At 54.1% G+C, this 19,072-nt stretch overlaps 1 protein-coding gene across 3 annotated transcripts in view; it reads right to left on the bottom strand.

Annotated features, from left to right (window-relative positions):
• Window positions 1-18,076, bottom strand: part of PLXNA4 (plexin A4) — a 414,442-nt gene extending 396,366 nt beyond the window's left edge. The window contains exon 1 of one of the 3 annotated variants that reach the window (XM_045855527.1): window positions 17,211-18,076. The gene's annotated coding sequence lies outside the window, so the exon portion shown is untranslated. Of the gene's footprint in view, window positions 1-16,487; window positions 16,618-17,210 lie in introns of those variants that run through there. The other 2 variants (XM_045855525.1, XM_045855526.1) reach the window with 2 other exon arrangements.
• Window positions 18,077-19,072: the final 996 nt, after the last annotated feature.

Here is a 19,072-nt window from a genome sequence, read left to right as displayed (position 1 = left end):
GCAGAGTCCACCCTGAGCATTTCAACGACACCGTCTCAATCGGCACTACTGGTTCTACTAAAGAGCATAAGGGATGTTAGAAGTAAGTTTTCAATGGGACATTAAGTCATGTCAAAGACAGAAGACTGGTTAGAAATACTGTCCGGGCATCTCTGTCCTGTGGGCACAAGAATCTGGCAGGTCCAGAGCCCTCGGTGGCTCCATTCTTGGCCCAGGGCTCCCACTGAGTCTGCGTTTCAGATCTCAGAAGATTTTGCCCTCTGATTCCACTGGAAGGGGAGCTGAAACCTGCCACCAAATATTGTTATATCTGCTTCACGTGAATCTTCTTTCAAACAAATGTGTCAGTCACTGTTGTAGAATATTTATATCCTCCTCCAAGTTCATAAGTTGAAATCCTAACCCCCCCACCCCCACCGTGATGGTATTAGGTGTGGTCTTCGGAAGGCAATTAGGTCTCGTGGGTGGAGCCCTACTGAACGGGATTAGTGTCCTCAGAAGGAGAAAAAGAGACTTGATTCCTCTCTCTCTCTCTCTCCCTCTCTCCCCCCACACGCCCTTCATACTCGCCTCTTTTCCCTCCCACGTGGGGATACAGCGAGAAGATGGCCATCTGTAAACCAGGAAAAAACCCTTCAACAAGAGCTCAACCATGCTGGCACCCTGCTCTCCAACTCCCAGTCTCCAGAACTAGGAGAAGTAAATGTTTGTTGCTCCAGCCACCTGTCTATGGTATTCTGTGATAGCAGCCTAAAGTGACTAAGACAGTCACTCAGCGAGTGCTTCCCACACTTTCTCACTTTCCAGCACACATGGAAAATGGTATTTGCACCCCCTACCACAGGGGCTGGAGCGGGCTGGCATGGGGGATCTGCCTGCCACATGCCCCACCAGTGCACCCTCAGGGTTGAAGGGACTCGCTAGCTCAACAAATCAGCAAAGCCTTTAGCGGGCACCAGTAGGGACAGAAGACAGGGTCCGCAGTGAGCTTCAAGAACAGGTTGTGTGGCTGCTTTTGTGTCTGCCCTCTAATAATAAAGATTGGTCGTCAAGGTAGAACCAAATCTGACGCTTGCTTTGCTTGGAAAGTTTTAGAGGAGTGAACTTGCACCTGCCTGTGATTGTTGGAAAGTGAGCCCCCAGCCAATCTGATCATTGCGAACGGCCAGGTCTGCCTGCCTCCAAAGTCTGTGCTGGGTTCGCAGTGCTCCACGGCTTCCGGGCCCCAGACGAGCTTAATCAACGGTTATTTGTCAAACCTACAAGGGAAGCTCTCCAGGAAATGCCGTGCTCAAGCCTTCTGTCCTTGGTGCTTTGCAGGTTCACATTTTATCCATAATCTGAATGCAGACGGAGAGTCACACTTACCAAATTTGAAGATGACAAATTCTAGGATTTGTGAAGGTCAAATGAGATACTACGAGAGAAGTCACGTGGTATTACTGTAAGGCCTTCGCTATGGATGATAATGACACATAGTTCAGAACTATCTAAGCAGGCGGGAACAGGGTCCAAACTGGACCCCAGAATGAAATGTGGCATGAGAAACATAATTTAGAGTTTCAAGAAAAATAGTAATGGATACAGGACCAGGGGACAAACCTTCAAGTGAAATAAAGATGTACCAAATGAGGGTGGGAGGAGTTCAGAGCCTCAGCAGTGGGGTGAGGCCGCCCCTAGCATTTATGGGAGCCTGTGGCTGACAACCTGTAGAATTCCACCCATGAGATGAATCCTGACCCTGAGCTGTGCGACCCCCACCGCCTGCAGACTCCAGCCTTCTGCACTTACGGTCCCCAAGTCAGAGGTGCGTGAGCGGCAACGATCTGTCAATCAAGTGGAAAGTCTTTATAAGAGAACAGGGTCTCCATCCGGTGCTACCAAAACTGGGTTGTCCCCGCCCCCTGCAAAGACACCCAGCTTGCCAGCACAGCCCAGGCATGAGGCTCAGAGAAAAGAGGTGGGAGGAGAGCTGATAAAAACCTGAAATTTAAGATTTTCTTCACAAGAGACAGAAGGAGTGGCTGGAGAGGGGACGCAAAGGCGGTCGATGGACCCCCAAGGGGCAACCAATTGTGCCTCTAAATAAAAATCCCTTTATGTCCTTGAATTTCCCGCTGCTGTTATTTTTATTTGTTTCACCTTTGTGAAGCCTCAGAACCTTGTGGCCAAAGACAACAGAAAGCCAGCCAAGATTCAGGGGAAGGAAGTAACAGCCGTTCCTACGTGCCTCACAGACGACACGGTGAAGACTGAGTCAAGACTGAGACCCAACACGCAGTCCATCGCCGTTCTGGCACTCCTCTTCCTGAGCTCGGGACACCACGTTAAAGGGGGGGAGAGAGAGAGGAGAGAAAATGAAATCAAACCGCCCTAATGCTGGTTCCTAAGGGAGCTCTAAATGTGTATCCGACTGCTGCCTGCTTTCAAGGAGCTTGCGATTATGTGGGAATAGGAGATGTAAATGCTAAAACACAGGTCAGTAAAATGTCCATTACAAATAAATCCTTGGCAGCCTGAAGTCGCAGGGAGTCTCTAGGTATCCTGCCGTCTTCACACAGACACACCTGGGCCTGGCAAGCCTCTGGAATGTGGACAAAGCTACCTGCAAAATTTGTTAGCTTAGCTGGTACAAATTTTTCCAGGCCAGAAGATTTTTAAAGTTTGAATATGCCTTTTTTTTCCTAAGCAACAGGTGCCAGGGAAATGTCGCTGGACATTTTTAGAAATCACCGGTCTCTATTTGGCCATGGGATATTCCTCGAGCTCTTCCCTAGAGCTCTCTGGGAGACTCCAGACACGGCACCATCAGATTAAAGCAAGGGAGTGGTTACAACTCAAATCCTGGGTGCCAAGAAAATACCATTCCACTCAACAACCGCAACCATAAATATAAATACAGCTTTTTAAACACATGTAATTCGCTTGCTTCTAAGTATTTGTCAAGAAGCGTTCGGTCCGCCTACAATCTCATCCTGGAGGAAGGAACGAAGGAGAGTGGCATGAACGTAGCACCTTCCTCACGCAGTCAGGCCTGCCTGCAGCAGCGCTTGCTCTTCCCTGCCACCCAGCCCGGGGCCGTCGACAGCCAGGACGTCCTGTCCAATCCGACACCAGGCACCAGGTTGGCACTTTGAGCATGCGCACCTGCCTTGGATCTTCTCATCTGAGCATAAAGCCAGAATCTCCTTGGAGGACATCTGATAACCTGCAGGTCCAAGATGCATAACAGGGCAATGGGATAGAAAAGCAGAGGCAGCGAGGGTTCCCTACCGTCGTCCCAGACTCTCCGAGGCAGGCTTTGAGGGGATGCAGCTCATCAATCCCTGAGCTCCCCACGCTCAGGGGAGAGAGCCGTGGCCGCCGGAGCAGCACCCAGGGCTGGGTGGGCTACTCTATTTTGGTCCTGAACACAGTTGACTGCGGTTAGGTTACTTCCTTTCCTAGAACCCTGGCCCTGCCCTCTGCCCCCTACTAAGGAAACAAGTTGCCACCAGATAAACTGGGAAAAACTGCTGATTTCCCTGAGACCGAGAGAGTAGCTGCATAAATATGTTAGGTGCTGAGTGCAGTCGATAAAAGGCACAAGACCTGGGTACAGAGGCATGAGTAGGGAAGAACAGAAACCCTGTCATCTCTGTGGGGCTCTTGAAAGGTTAGAGCTCAAAAATACCTACCCTGCCCCCGGTCTCTCCCCACAAGACAGCCCACAGTACGAGCCATTTTTATTAGCAGCTCTGAGATACCCAGGAGCAATCCAGAGAAGAGAGGAGCACCATTGTTTCCCTTGAAATTGCACTGCAATTTTGCAGCTAATGACACTCTTTAAGGCTGAATTCCCAGAGTCCCCTCATGCTAGAGGGTCTGGTCTACACTGTGCCCAGGCCAGCTGGACACCTAGCACTGTCTAAGGACACAGCCTGGCAACCTTCCACAGCAGCACCCAGGAGTCCGGGGTCGACTCAGTCTGGATAAACGTGAAGGAGTGGAACATTTTTCTCTCCACACTCTGCTCCAACCAAAGGGCCTGTTTTCTAAAGTTTCCACAGTGTAGACACACTCACAGAGCTCAGAGCGTCTACAAGTTCCGCCATCAGCCACTTGCACAGCTCCCGCTGTTGGTGGGGGCTAGTAGGTTGCAGAGCTTCCCTGCAGAATGTAAAGCACTTGCCGATAATATGTTAACTCATGTATTTGTTTCTGCCTATTAGGAAATCAGACTAAGCACTGTTTGAGTACCTGCTAGGTACCAGACTGCTGGTATTTTAATGCAAATACCTTCACCGCAAATGTGTGAAGCGAAGGTAGGGCAACAGAGAGTGGAATCTGGAACCTGGGGAAGGACTGTCCCACCCAATGGCATTCGAACAATACAAACGTTTCTTCCCTACTCTTGGGATGAGGCAAAGCGTATCTAGTGGCCAGATCCTACCTGCAGGCCTCAATTGTACAGGCTGGTTCCGACACCCAAAACAAACAAGGCTTTATTTCTAAAGGGCAAGGTCAAAGTTGTAATGATCTCATGGAGATGGAGCTCATTTCACCACGCCCTGCTGCTCTGAGTGTGTGCCCATTGAAACTGGGGTGCACATGCCAGGAAGGGGAACAGGCTAACACCCAGAAAAAGCCTGGTCGCTCTCCATCGCTGAATTCCAAACCTGCCTCGATTCCCTCATCTCGCTCCATAACCGTCCATGCACAGCTCAGCCTCCCACTGGAAAATACCGAAGATGTCCTAAGGCAAAGTGAAAGCCTGGATATTTGCAGAACGGTCTCTAGCAAACTGTTCAAGATAGTATGTTTAATTCCAAATATGAACCACTTGAAAAATGGAAAAATCTGTAGGTAGGTCTTGTCGCGTCTTTACCAAGCTTCTGCCAGATCCCAGAATGAACTCGTAAGTTTACAAATGGGACCAGAAGTAAAGGGCACAGTGAGTACTGAGAGGAAGCCGCCAGGAACGCCAGGGCTGCGTATCTGCCGGCCTCCTGGTCGCTCTCCCTGAAAATCCCACATGCACCCAAATTCACCACATCCAGAAAAGAACACACACTCTCCTGCCACTCCCCCTCAACCCAGTCTTGGTCCAGAAATCTGTAACTAAGTGAATGGTGTCATCTTCTACCAGATGTCCAGCTCAGGAAGTTCCCCTCACGCCCCATCTTCGCTGCCATACTCGCCATCTGTCAGCGGTAATTCTGAGGTTACGAGTCCGTTCCCTTTCCCTCCTTTGCCATCGCCTCTGGTCCGCTCTCTCCCACATCTGCCTGCACCACCACACTAGCTTCACTCTGGTTCTTTCTCCGTGCGGCCCCCATAGTGGTCTCTCTACCGTGGGCACCTGGTCTTGTTAATCCTCTTCCTCAGAATCCCCCCAGGCCTGCCACACACAGCCCTTCTCGGGACACTTACCCCCGGTCCCCACCCAGCCACTACCTGTGTTTGCTTCTAGCCCGGCCTCCCACCTCTGCCTTGAACCACTGCCGGCCGGCGGAGGGCCATGTGCTCCCAGCTCTCCATGCCCCGTCCCTTCACCCAGCACCCCTTCCTCATGTGTCCACGAGGCCAGCCCACTCACCCTTGCATCGGCTCGGTGTAAGCCAGGCGGGAGCCTTCCTGTGTATCCTCAGGGTGCCCTGCCCACACACATGTCTGACTTCCCACCACTCTGCGTCCCAACCATCCGGTGTCCCGTGTGCTGTGGCCACACCAAGCCGCAGCTCCCTGGCGGCAGGAATGAGGTCTTTCAGCTCACAACAACCCAACTCTCAAGCACAGTGCCTAGCACATAGTAGGCAGCTAATAAGTATCGACTAAATTGACTAATCAATCAATTCGTTGATCAAAAATTACACAGCATTGCATCTACCTCATGGAACTATATATGGATGAAGCGAAGTAGAAAATGGGCATCAGGGAAATAACGGCCCCTTTTCCTCAGCAGCAGTCCCGCCTTTAACCTGCTACTGCTACCAGAGCCCAGGCCTCTGGAGCCCTGCATAAGCCGTCCTCTCCCACAGTCCCCTGCTACCCCAGTGCACCCTCCTTTCTGACCCTGTGCAGGCTGCTCTCATCCCTTAGGGCTCTGCACCCCACCAGCAGGAGCCGGCCGAGGTGTGCTGGTTACAGGCTCGGGCTTAGGCTCCCTTCTCTCTTTCTCGCTGTTCTCTAACCTCGTGTGTCCATGCAGCCTCTCTCCTGAGGCGCGCCTGGCCCTTTACCAGGCAGGCCACATTCATCCTCATCTCCTGGGCTCCAGGTCTGGAACAGCAAGGGCTCGTTCTGGCTTTAAAGAAAGAAAAATCAAGGCTTGCCCCAGAGAGGGAACCGGCTGAAGGATATTCAGCCGACCGAGCTAGGATTAGAAGCCGGGTCTCCCTATTCCCTGACCAGCAAATAATACTTCTTCAATTGCTCTGAAAATGAAAACCTCGGGATTATTTTGCAGGAGGAAACAAAAATAGGCCTTGAGAAGCTGCAGCCACACTTCCCACAAGCTCCATTCAGAGGGCACTGTAACTTACATAAATGATTTCCTATTACACCACAATTGTCACTGCAACATGACAGTCTTGCAGCCTCTTTCAAGTGTTTTCTTTGTTGTTTTTCTGAACAGATCTCCCAGAAAGAAGAATCAAACAGGGTCCGAGCAGGAAAACAAACCGCACAACACCCGCAGACCCAAATGCCCTTCCTCGCGGCTCCCCCTGAGAAGAGCCAGAGAAAATGCCGTGACCGGTGCCCCCTGGGCCTGAGCCCTCGCTCCCCTGCCCTGCTCTCAGAGCTCTGCTGTGTCCCTGCAAATAAGGTTCCTTTTTAAAAAAAAAAAAAAACGGAAAAGGAAAAGAAAGCCAACAGTTTATGAAGAAGAAATGAAGTGGCAATTTCCCAGCATGACTGGGAATCAATACAAGCTGTTGTCAGGGTTTTCCTTTCAAAGGGTGACTGCTACGCGTCTCCAAAGTCAAGAGTGACGGAGCTCCAGTGCTCGACTTACCACGGCTCCATCGTGGCGAGATATTTTTAATTTAAAACTCACTGCCGTTGGGTTCGAACTCAGCTGGGACTTGATTTACTGCTAATTCATTTCTACGATTCCTATAATTCTAAACTCAGTCACCAAGCAGTTTAATGTTGATAGAATCACCCGTGCAATGCTTTATGAATGGGCGCCAGGGGAATTTTGTTAGTAAGTGTGCGTTAGCCACTGTTACTCACTTTGGAAAGGAGCAGAGTGCTTGGGCGAAGCGTGGCCATGGCCCTGTAACTGGGTATGTGGCTTGGGTCCATGACCAGCCAACATTCCAGGTGACCCAAACCCCAATACCATGGGGGTGACACCCCACCCCCACCCAAACTCTCTCTCACACACACATCATTGCCTAGGTAAGAGGAATACTGGTCGGCGAAATGCTTCCCACGGGAAATTCCCGGCTTCGCTCTCTGGATCACTAACCAGTGGTGGGTAACCGTGGATTTACAGTCTAATTAGAAACCTTCGGGCTGTCTAAGGCAGCAAAGTTTCCTTCCCGAGGGAAAATTTGTTTCAACCGTCCCAAAATGTAGGGAGCTGTGTCTTAATAACTCAACCTTCTTTGTTAATTCAAAACATTTATCCTTGCCGGTTACATTCAAGGCTCTCATTCCATAGGTGCAGCTAAAAATGTATATATATCAAGAAGGTGAACAGTCACTACTCACATATTTTGCAAACATCCACCTTGATCTATTACGTGCAACTGAAAAGTGCTACTTTTTGGAAACCTCCACAAACCTGTCAAAGCTGCAATCACACTCCTTAAAATGATCCCTTTAGAAAATATATGCACGTCTGAAGGCACCAGAGTTGCGAAAGTCTCCTAATAATTCACAGCCAATTTCCAAAGACTCTCAAAAGCAAATGAATGGGATGAGAGGAAGCCAGCTGCTCAGGCAGCTACACTTCTCAAGTCCTGTTCAAACAGCACAGCAGATTCGTTCTCCTGCTTTTCATCCTCCAAACCAAACTCAACCCTGAAAGCTCTGAGTTGCAGGCTCGTGTCTCCCCAGATGCTTTCTGTTGACCACCTGTTCCAGGTTCAAATACACCCACACACAGGGATCCCATGACAGGCTGAAAAATGGTTGGCTAAGAATAAACAGCAGTGTCTACGGAAGGACTCCCAGGCCTCAGCATTAGCGATTTGTAAGACTTACTTGGCCACGGAATACTTTTCCCCTGGGGAGACTAGGCTTCGGAATTCTCCCAGAAACACAGTTTGGTCATCCCTCCCCATCTATTGGCACCTAAACCCATAGCAAGTTTTACGTGGAAAGTGAGAAATCAATTCCGTGTGCATCAATGTGAAAGGACCACGGCATTGCACCTGCACCCAGGACCCTGGGAGATTGACAGGCTCAGCCTGCCCTCGTCTGAATCCTCTGAAATAGCCACCCAAGGTGCTGTGGTTCTAACCCTGCCCCTGCTGGAGAGCAGGCGCCCACCGTAGTGGCGGGTTCACACCCCCCTGCTTTTGTCCTTGAAGGCCATTCGTCTGCACCTTCTCCTCCTCCATCCATCCTATTTACTCAGCAAATATTTATTGATTGTTTCCGGTATGACAGGCCCTAGGTTAGGCACCGAGTATATAGAAGAGAAGAAAGAGTCCCTCTCGTCTACAGAAAGAAAGAAACCATTTCAGTGCTATTGTCATCATCGCCACTGCCGGCAGCAGCTTCCCTACCATTATTTAAAAGTATAAATTAAGTTGCTGATTACACACGAGGCTGCTCCAGGCAGGGGCTGGGCCTGACCCTCAGGGAGCCGGAAATCTCAGGCAGACACGCCAACGCAGACGCTCGTCTGGAAGCCAGTGAGTTGCTCACATCAATCAGCAGTTAACGGCAAGTGCATTTGGGAGAGGAAGACGGGGTCAGCACCTAATGGCGAAGAGAGCGCGGAGAGGGGTCACCAGCACAGTACAGCCATCTGTCCTTTGCCCCGCCTGACCCTGCAGCGGCTTCGGAGTGCAAGAGTTGTTAAAAAAAATAAGGAGGGAAGAGAAAATGACTTACGGAACATATTTTATGCAGAAGTGTCCTCTGCTGCTCTATATTTTGATGCTTATAATACTTTGTAAAACAAGGAGCGAGGCAGCGGCCATCTGCATCCGGCCCCTCAGCCGTCACTAGCAGAAGTGGCTGAGATATATACTCACACACCATCGTGTGGAAGGCTCTGCTGTGTTTTATAAGCCCTGAAAGTTAGGAAAGCCTCTTGGAACCTGATTGGAACCCATTCTCAATGTGGTTTCTATTCGGGGTCTCCTTCGGGTGAGTGATAGTGTGGTTGGCTATTGCAGCCATAGGGCCAGGAACTTTGGGAGCTGAAAGCATTCCTGGTGAAGCCAGCCCCGGTTTGCTACCTGACTCTGCTCTGAAGAAGCATGCGTGGAATCCTTATGTGGAACCCATTATCCCAGACCCCCAATCTGTGTGCCCACCCAGATCTGCCAGCCCCACCCCCAATAGGCTGCCGCCATCCCCAGCCATTGCCCGCTTCCTGCCAGAGTCACCCCAGGGACACCTCCCCCTACTCCTCTTGTCTTAAAGTTCTTGAGTCCTTTCTTCCTTTGGGGCAAAGACTGGACCCTGCAGGTGCGGCACCAGCAGGCCTGCAGTGGGGGAACGGCCCAGCCCGTGAGCCCGATCCCAGAGGCTCTAGTTTGATGTAGCATCACAGCCCCAAAGGGAGGAGGAGGCCCCACCTCCTGGGGTGAATGGAACCCCAGGTTGAGGCACACAGGAAGGACCCACCGATGGGTGCTGGCGGTGCCTGCCCTCCCGGTTTTGCTGGGACCGTGTTCCCAACCAGCTTCTCCAGATGCAGCCCGAGCAACTGAGCCGCAGCTGCGTTTCCTCGGGAAGAAGACGTGGCTAGCCTGGGGATGCGTTCTTTGTTTCTCTCCCTTCCCTACCTTCCCCCCTTTGACCTTCACTCTCACCGCCCAGGGATTCCACCCTCAACCAAGTGTTACCACAGCAGCTTTTGCCTCAGACTCTGCTTTCTAGGAAGGCCAGGCCAAGACTGGGGAGAGACAGGCCGGGGCTGCAGGGCTCCAGCTCCCCCATAGCTTTGACCAGACAGTCCTTCTTGCATCTGTTCTGTGCATTAGAGTTCCATACAAAATTCCCTTTGGATAAAGAGTTCTACCTGCCTACATATTTAAACAAAGTTTAAATCACTCATCTGGACTAACATGCCCCTCCCCCTGCCACCATGCTTATTTTGTCCATGGTAATCCTGAAACATCAGGTGATTTTTCCCAAGAGCCCTTAGCTGGGAAGTGACAACTTTTCCCACTACACCAGTGCTCTCTAGCCAGGGGAACAAACCAGAAGTGTCTAGAACCTGAGGAAACGTGTACCTGTCTGGACCTCACTCCTGTCTGAGAACTTCCCTGCTGCCTTGGGGGGATAAGGGGCCAATGCTGAGCTGAGAGTTGTCCCATCTACCCAGCAGCCAGAATTCTCCTTCAAACGCTAGTATCTACATCACCACCAGAACCCAGGACTCTGCGTGTGTAAAACCCATGCCTTTATTCACGGCCAGAAGCAGACAAATGAGAGTGCTGGTCTTAGTCCAGCATTTTTCGGTGGAGTCCCAGGCCACTGCACGGGATATCTGCTTCGTGTGGCTTCACAACCCACGTTAGCGTGTTTAAAGGCTTTGCACAGCTCTTTGGCTTTGCTTTACGCTCTGGGTAAACTTACTTGGCCATGGAAACTTTGTGTGTGTGAGCATGTGTGTGTGTGTGTGTGTGTGTGTGTGTGTGTAACAGCTACTCACTCCCACAGAATATACGCTTGGAGAAATTCTGCTCTATTTCAGGCTCACCTTCCAGAAGCAGGTCTGCAACGGGAAGGCAGACAAGGACGTCCAGGCAGGCAGGCATTGCCTCAGATTCCTAGATGATTCTGGTGTGTTCCCCTCGTTAAAAACCATCTCTGCAAGGTCGGCTGACATTGGTCTGGTTCACTTACACAACCCCAGCCTGCTGCCCTGACACGCCCCCTCTCCGAGACTATTCCCTCCACAAGGGGAAAAGCAATTGGCCGACCTTGCTGTGCTAACTTTCCCTCCTCTTGACCTCTGGGCCAAAGCCAAGGAGTGGTCCGCTCGCCTACACCCCAAAGTACCAAGAGGGAAACCCAGCTGGGCTCCGACAACACAAGTGCAGTGAGTGTGCCAGACGTGAAGCAGATCTTGGGCGAAGACCAGGAGAGCCGTTGACCAGCTCGGGTTTTCCGTTCCCACAGTCCCAGTGACCACTTCCTCAGCTGCTCGCGAAAGCACTCTTGCCCATGAGACGTCAGGAATTGATTCAGCCGGTCTGCGTCCAGCCCATCGACTGTGGAGACAATATCCTCTTAGCTAGTGATCTGTTTTGTGTTGGAGTGACAACATCCCAAAATCCAATTTGCTGTTGCGAATCCTGGTTCACGGAGAAGGCACCGTGGAGAGGGGGGCAGGGGAACCGAGCTCAGCCCGCCCGGCGGGAATACCTGGCATCTCTCACGCACACCTGTTGCAGTAAGTCCGGGCGGGGTTAACTCCGCAGTGTCAGCCACACCCACTGCACCAGAAGGCAGCTGATGAAGTTCCGAGTGCACCCCTTCTTGCCGCCTCAAGTTTGGTGGAAACTTCACTGACTTTAACGTAAAGGAGAAGCCACATGAATAAGGTATAAAATAAAAGTTTGTCTTTGGGAGGAAAGAAAAACTGCAAGGTCACCTGAGGCTGCTCCCTAAAATGTTCAGGCCAGAGAGACTGAGTCAGGCAAATAGGGCCTGGCTTGGAGGCAGGATAGCACCCAACCAGGCCCACAGTCCCATCAGGGCCTCACACCCACGTCTCCCAGAATCCCGAGCTAATTCCTAACAAAGTCACACTCAGACGAAGTGCTGCAGGACGGCCTCCCCCACATACAGCCCATGGGCACCAACTTCCAGTGAACCCTCTGCCCCAAATACTGTGTGGACCACGCACCCAGTGCGGCATGACATCCACACTCAAGATTCCTTCCTGCCTCTGGCTTTCCAAACCTGGAACCCAAATGAATGGGTAAGTGAACATAACTGAGTCCCTACTGTGCGCATCCTTCCCCAAGAGTGAAAAGACCAGCCGCCATGTACCAACCACCGTAGTTCCTAAACCACCCAAGTGAAAATAAACAATCCTCATTTTACAGGGGGATTTGAAGGATTAAATGAAAGAGTGTTGTTTCCAGAACACCAGCACATTCTGAGCAGTCACTAGGGAGAACTAGATTCCTACCAGCATAAGACGCAGAGCCTCAGAGAATCGACAGTGGAGATCAGGCCTGCACTCAATCACTCCTCCCTACTTTTTCCCCGGGAGGAAATGGGAGGACTGTTTTCTGACAAAAGAGGCAAGAGTTACCCTCAGAAACTAAGCACTCTGCCAGAATGATCCATTCAATTTCACAACCCCACGACAGAGAAGATAAGACTCAGCCCCCTTTGATGAATTGGGAAATTGATGTTTAAATAAGACATAGATTCACCTGCCCTGACCAGTGTGGCTCAGTTGGTTGAGCGCCATCCTGCAAAGCGAAAGGTTGCTGGTTCAATTCCCGGTCAGGGCACACGCCTGGGTTGTGGGCTAATCCCTGGTTGTGGCGTGTGTGAGAGGCGACCAATCGATGTTCCTCTCACACATCAATGTTTCCTTCCCTCCTTTCCCCTCTAAATAAATAAGTAAAATAAAATAAAATAAAATAGATTCACCTGGGGTCACAGAGGTAATCCAGAGCAGAAACCAGGGATTCTAAACTCCCCTGGGGACTCTCTCCTAAGCCTCCCACCAGGGTAACACCACGCTCCGCACTGACGTTCTAAGGAGGCAAACAGCACAGTGATAAATACGGAGGGAGGTCCGTTTGTTTGCGTAAGGCTGAGACTTGGCTCCGTCACCCACCCGTTGTGGAATCTTGGACAAAGTCCTTACCCTCGTGCATCTCCGTTTCCTAGTGGAAGAACTGCCCCTCCGGGGAGCTATGAGGAAGAGAAGGGCCAACCCGAGCAAAGTACTTAAATGATGCCTCCTCTGAACAGGCGCTCAATAAATACCAGCTACCACCACCACCATCATCAGTATGCTCTTCCATTCTGCTACGTTCACAAGGACAAACCCTAGTGTCCACAAAGCCTCTTCCCTGGGGAGCCTGATGCCCCATGATCATAGGACAGGGGTCGGGGCCTGCTACAGACTCCCTGCAGGGACTCAGGAAGCTTTCCTTCCAAGCTGCTGCAGACCAAGCAGGGAAGCGGCCTCTCCTCCTGCAACCAGGCCTCTGCTGGGGGAATTAGGACCCCCTGCCTGCCTTCACTTTTCAGCTCCGTCTCTTAGCACTTAGCAGCAGAGCCCCCTTCAGTCTCCCTGCTGACTCTACCTTCCTGCCACAACCGGACGCTACAGCCCGGGCAGTGCGGAGCCAGGAGAAAGAAGAGTAAGCCCGAGCAAGGGAGGGGATCAGGCGGGAGCTCAGGGTAGGAAGCGGCGGGGCGCGCAGCTTCCGAAGAGGTGGTGCCCGCGGGCAGGGCTCTGCCCGGACCAGGCATTGCTCCGCAGAGCCTGTAGGGCAATTATCCTCGTCATGTGCATCTCCCAAACAGCCCTTTGATTTATTAGCGCGACATCTTTTTCAAACGCCACTCTTAAATATAAATAACACTTAATCATCCAGCTGTCGTTTAATTCATGTTATATTGATTTCTCGGAGTGCCACAAATCTGAGGGCTAACGGGCTGGCGGATGTGCACACAAAGCCAAGCGGTGGATTAGCGAGTGACGGGGAGGGGGAAGGGAGGGAGGTGTCCAGGAAGGGACCGGAGCCCTGCTCAACCGCCCCAGGGTCCGAACCAGTGTCACAGGCGGTCGCCCTGGACACAAGTAAGGAGAGGGGAGGAGAGTCTAAAAATTAATGACACAGCTGTTGCACGGGCGAATCACAGCCGGAATCATGGGAGGCTGTCTGTATGGCTGCCGCCCTACCACCGCCCATCACAGAGCTACTCCAACAGGTCTCCGAGGTGGCGTTATCCGAGTAGTGCGGTCTCTGGGTGAGGATGGGGAGAAGCCGCTAAGAAATGCCTCCTAGCTGGCTAGGAGGAGAGAGATTGGCTTGCAATTTCTTTGCATCAAAGCCTGGTGATAACTAGGAGCTAAGAACAGTTAATCACCCCGCCCCCTTAGCTCTCTCCCCACTTCAGGACTGCTGCCTCCCTAGAAAGCCCCACTGAATTCCCAGCAGCCCTCACTGTGATTGAAAAGACCAGGAGGCCAAGTGTAGGCAGAGTCTGCCATGCAGATCTCCCTGTCTGCAGGGAGCGGCAGGCGGTGGAGAAGCGCCCTCGGAGAAGGAGAAAGAAAGCAAGCTGGCAGCCTCCGATTCCTCCGGAAATGTTTGCGGAGGGTCGCTGGGCATCCAGGATGAGGTCCTGGGAGGACAGAGGCCAGCCTGGAGCGAGTGCCGGATTCAGCAAGGAGGAACAGTTCGCGGACGACCCACACACGTGCCCACAGCACAGCTGCCTGAAGCCCAGCCCAGCGGGAGCAAGGGTCTGCCCAAAGGACGCTCTCGTGGCGGGGGTTTTCTAGTGCACCTGCTTTCCGAGTGAGGAGACCCCAGAGAACTTCAAAGGCAGACCCCAGAGGAGTGATGGGGAGGGACAGTGACAATGTGGCAGGCTCCAGGGCTGGGCTGGAGAGCCCGGGGGTGGGGGGGGGGGGGGGTGGAAATTGGATGATGTATATACCCAGCTTCACACAGATGTTAATTAATGCCTGCTTTGTCCTAGAAACCAACTGGTACCTCAGACTAAGTGCGGAGAGTGTGGGGATTTTTTGAACCTGTGCTTAAAAATCTTTAGCTTATAACCAGCATGACGACTGCTGGCTTCACATGAAAATGACGGATCCTGAGGCTGCAAACACACGAGAAAGGAAAGAGACTGGAGAGGGCAGCAGAGAAAGGAGCAGACACGTGGAAGAGGCACAGGCATTCCGGGGAGCTCTGTACCCCCTCTTTCTGCCCCTCCAAGGTCCCGTGAGGGAGTGTTGACCTGGGAGCCACCCACTGCTGCCGGAGTTCACTATTTCCGCTGAAAACCATGTGCCGCTCTACACACCCGTGGGGCCTCCCTGTCCACGCTCTCCAGGGGCATGCGTGCGGAGACGTTCCAGGTCTTCCACAGCCCGGGAGACAGAGGTGGGTCCCGTGGCCACACAGGGCTGCAGAGGCTGGCGGCAGACAGCCAGGCTCTTGAGCATGCCTGTGTATATATATATCTGGGTGTGTGTGGACGTACACCCACCATTCTTAAAAAGAAAATAATGCTTCTTCCCCCTACTGGGTCTGCCCCATTGTGACAGCTCTGCTTTATTCCATCTACCCTTTTCAATCAATCAAAGGGCAGCTCACACAGCAGCACACCGCCGGAATACAATCTCCCTCCCGGGGCGTCTGCTCTTCCCCTCCCCGGCCTAGCCAGAGACCTTTGCAGCAGCTAGGAAAAGTTTGAAAATAGCAGAGACAGGGGTGCAGAGAGAGAGCCCTTCATTTCAGCACCCGTCTTCGGGGTTTCCAGAATCAACCAAATCCCGTGCCCAGCACCGCGGCCCCATCGTTCCACGGGATGTCGACTCCTTTCCCCTCACGCTCTGGAAGACTCTCGCCACAGTGTTTTCCCCACTGGTCGGTGCGTAGGATCCTCTGAACATATGATCTTGTGCAGCGGGACAAGCACATTCCATTTCTTTCCGGGCTGACCAATGAGATACCCCAACAAGCGACCGCTACGGAAACATGGGACCTTGCTGTATTTATGTTCGACTCCAAAATAATATTTTATCTGGATGTCACATTCTTCTCCCTACAACAGCGGAGCCTGAATGAACTGCTCTTTGACCTCCCCCAAATGAAAACTGAAAAAGCCCTATTTCGAGCCCCAACCACCTCCTACCTCCTCCACACACACAAAAAAGTTTGAAAATAAACAGCCTATGAAACTCCAGCCAGGGAGAAAAGGTAAGGAAAAGCTTCCAGGAAATAGGACCTTGAACCACAGGCTTCTGGAGAGGGATTCTCCGCTGCCAGGAGCAGCCTGGCTCTGGGGGGACGCGGGCAGACCCAAGAACGCCTTGCCTCCTCCTCGGGTGGGCACTGCTGAGGCCCGCACGAGAGAGAGGATCCTCCCCTTCTCTTCCTCCACTACACCCTCGTGGATCCTCACTGCCAGACCTTTTTCTCAGACACACACCCCGAAAGGCATGTGACAGGTGTTAGCCAGAGGCAGGGCTGGTAGTTTGCAGCACAGTACAGAGGAAGGGTAGGGAGGTGACAGGGAGACAGACCCAAGTCCTGTGTCCTTAAGCCCTGTCGCCTTGCTGTGGCCCAGAGACTAAAGACGTGAGGAGGTCATACCTTTTATGGAATATTCGAACCCCGACATCCTCCCTGCATCAGCCGCACACACCTCCCAAGCGGTGCTTCAGCCCGAAAACCTGCGCATTCCCGGGAAGCAGTGCCACGCTCAGGAAAGCGACTGTGCTGCCTCTTACTGGGGAAACGCAGTCTGGCTCACATGCACCGCCCTACCGAGCTGCAGCCCCATCCGCCTGGGTGGCGTCCTCCGGGCGCGCTGGGCCACTACGCTCTTGAAATCTGTCTGAGTATCTGTCCGTCCGTAGACCGTTCGAACCCCAAGCTGTTCAAAGGCCGCGGAACCCAGATTACACTGGGAGGGTCCCGAAGACCTCCCATGACTTCTCCCGTTTTGAAAACCAGCTAGGGATGCAAGAGGCTGAGCAATGAGAAAATCACTCCCTCAGCCTGCCGGAGTGGGAGGGAGAGGCAGGCACACACAGAATCCCGGCCTGAAAGTCCGGGGTAAGAGAGAAGTCTGCGTCTGGGCGCGTCAGAGAATGCACACAGGAAACACCTGCCCCGGCCGCGCAACACCTACGCGGGTGTCCAGGTGCGACATGGGCAGGTGCCTGTGCGTGGTGTGTGCCCGTGTGTATTTGTGTGTGTGCGTGTGTGCGCGCCAGCGTGCAGCGTGCTGGCTCCAGGGAAGCCCGGGACTCCAGGACCCAGCCGGGTATCTCCGCTGCTGTGCCCCCGCCGCCCGCAGGGCCGGCTCCTTACCTGCAAGCGCCGCTTCTGCCTCCTTCAGCGGGAGCGCCGCATTGACACTGCAGATGGTGCCGGTGCCGCTGCCGCTCGCCCTCTTCCGAACGTGTGCGTGTGCGCGCGTGTGGCTGCCTCCTCCAGCCCCAGCCCCGAACGCAAATACTCCACCGGGGCACAGGGAGCCCGGGAGGGCGCGAGGAAAACGGAGGGCGAAATCAGAGCCTGCGGGGCTTGACAGCTCCTCTTGCAGCGTCCAAGGTGGGCGGAATGTCCAACAAAAAGGTCGGAAATTGTGGATCGATTTCAAGCACCCCTTTCTTCCACCCAATCGCGGAGCCTGAGCAGCAGTAGTGGCTCTGGGGGGGCTGCGGTGGCGACTCAGGGCTGCCCCCCTTCGTCCCCACCCCCGAGGGCCGAATGTCCTTGATGCCAAGCGGGCACGGCGGCGTCACTCCGCGCCGCCCATGCTCGCCGGGTCGGGCCGCTGCCCGGGCGCGGCAAGTGCGCAGGGGACCCGCCGGGGAGCGCTCTCGGAGCCTCTGCGAGCCTCCCTGGGCAGCGGCGGCCGCCCCCCGGCAGCCCGCGGCCGGCCGCGCCGCTGCTGCCCCCGCCCCCGCCGGGGGATTGGCCGGGCAGTGCCGAGGGGCCGGGGCTAGGGGGCCGCGGGAGCCGCCGACTGCTCCCCGGGGAGGCGCGGGGCTGCGGTGGTGGCGGCAGTGGCGGCTGAAGCTGTGGCGGCCGCGGGCCCAGCCGGGCCTCCTGGGCGCGCCCCCGGCCCCCCGGGTGGGCTGCTCGCAAAGTTTGCAGGGGGCAGGGAGCGGGGCCGCCGCTGGCTCGGCCGCCGCCGGGGCTCCTGGGCTGCCTGCTGCCGCCGCGGCTCGCTGCTGCTGTGCATTGAAGCCCGGCCAAGCACTGCAAAAACTCCAGCTGCCTGGCGCTCTCTGGGTCCTCCTCTCCTCCCTCCCGCCCTCCCTGCTTCCCTGCCTCCCTCCCTCGCCTCGCCTCCTCCCCTCCCCGCAGCCCGCCGCCGCTCCCTCTCTGGCTCGCTGTGGCTGGCTGGGAGCTCGCGGCTGACATCTAGACGGACCGAGAGCGGCCGGCAGAGGGGGCAGGGGGCGACTCCCCGGCAGTCTGCGCTCGCGGCTGCCGCCCGCCCAGCCGGCGCTCCCGGGCACGGACGTTTGCGGACAGCGGTCTTGTCCCTTCGGGCCGCAAGCAGTGACCCTGCCTGTGGCGACGTGGGGCAGGCGCGGTGATAGGGGCTCAGGGCGCGCACTCCGAACGAGGCACACACAGCCTCGTGGCGCTGGCCGTCCGAGGGACCTGCAAGGGTTCAGAGCTGACACAGGCGCACGCACCCATTCTTGATCAGAGCCTGGCCCTAGCACCCCACCAAGCACCCCGCCCACCCACCCCGCCCACCCCGCCGCCATGGCACCCAAGGACGGAAGGCCTGCCTGGGTGAGGGAGCTTGAACAACAGTCAAGTGCCCTAGAGCTTGCCTCCTAACCTGAATTATCTACTCATGTTTACAGTAAGAGGCTAATCTGGCTCCTCTCGTTTTGGAAATGCTACATTCTACACCACAGCAAAAACAGACCATATGAACATCGGGGCAGTTTGGAAAGTCCAGAGTTAAGATGACAGGCTGCTGCTGGCAGGGAGGGGACCTGTGCCAGGATGGGACGTGGGCAGTGCTGCCTGGGAAACTCCCACCCGGATCCTTCTGGGATAGTGCCCCACCCATCAAGAAGCCTTATGTACCCAACTTTATGCAGCCCCCCTTGCCCCACCCCACCAGTCCCAGGGAACAGGCACCAGCACTTGTGCGCTAAGTACCTCCTTGAATGGGCAGCGACCACGGATGACACTCTCAA

This window comes from Phyllostomus hastatus, unplaced genomic scaffold, assembly GCF_019186645.2.
Source record: "Phyllostomus hastatus isolate PE091 unplaced genomic scaffold, TTU_PhHast_1.1 phas_scaffold_114, whole genome shotgun sequence".
Classification (NCBI taxonomy): domain Eukaryota; kingdom Metazoa; phylum Chordata; class Mammalia; order Chiroptera; family Phyllostomidae; genus Phyllostomus; species Phyllostomus hastatus.
Note: the sequence above shows the minus strand (reverse complement) of the source record. Positions and strands in the feature narration are given on the sequence as shown.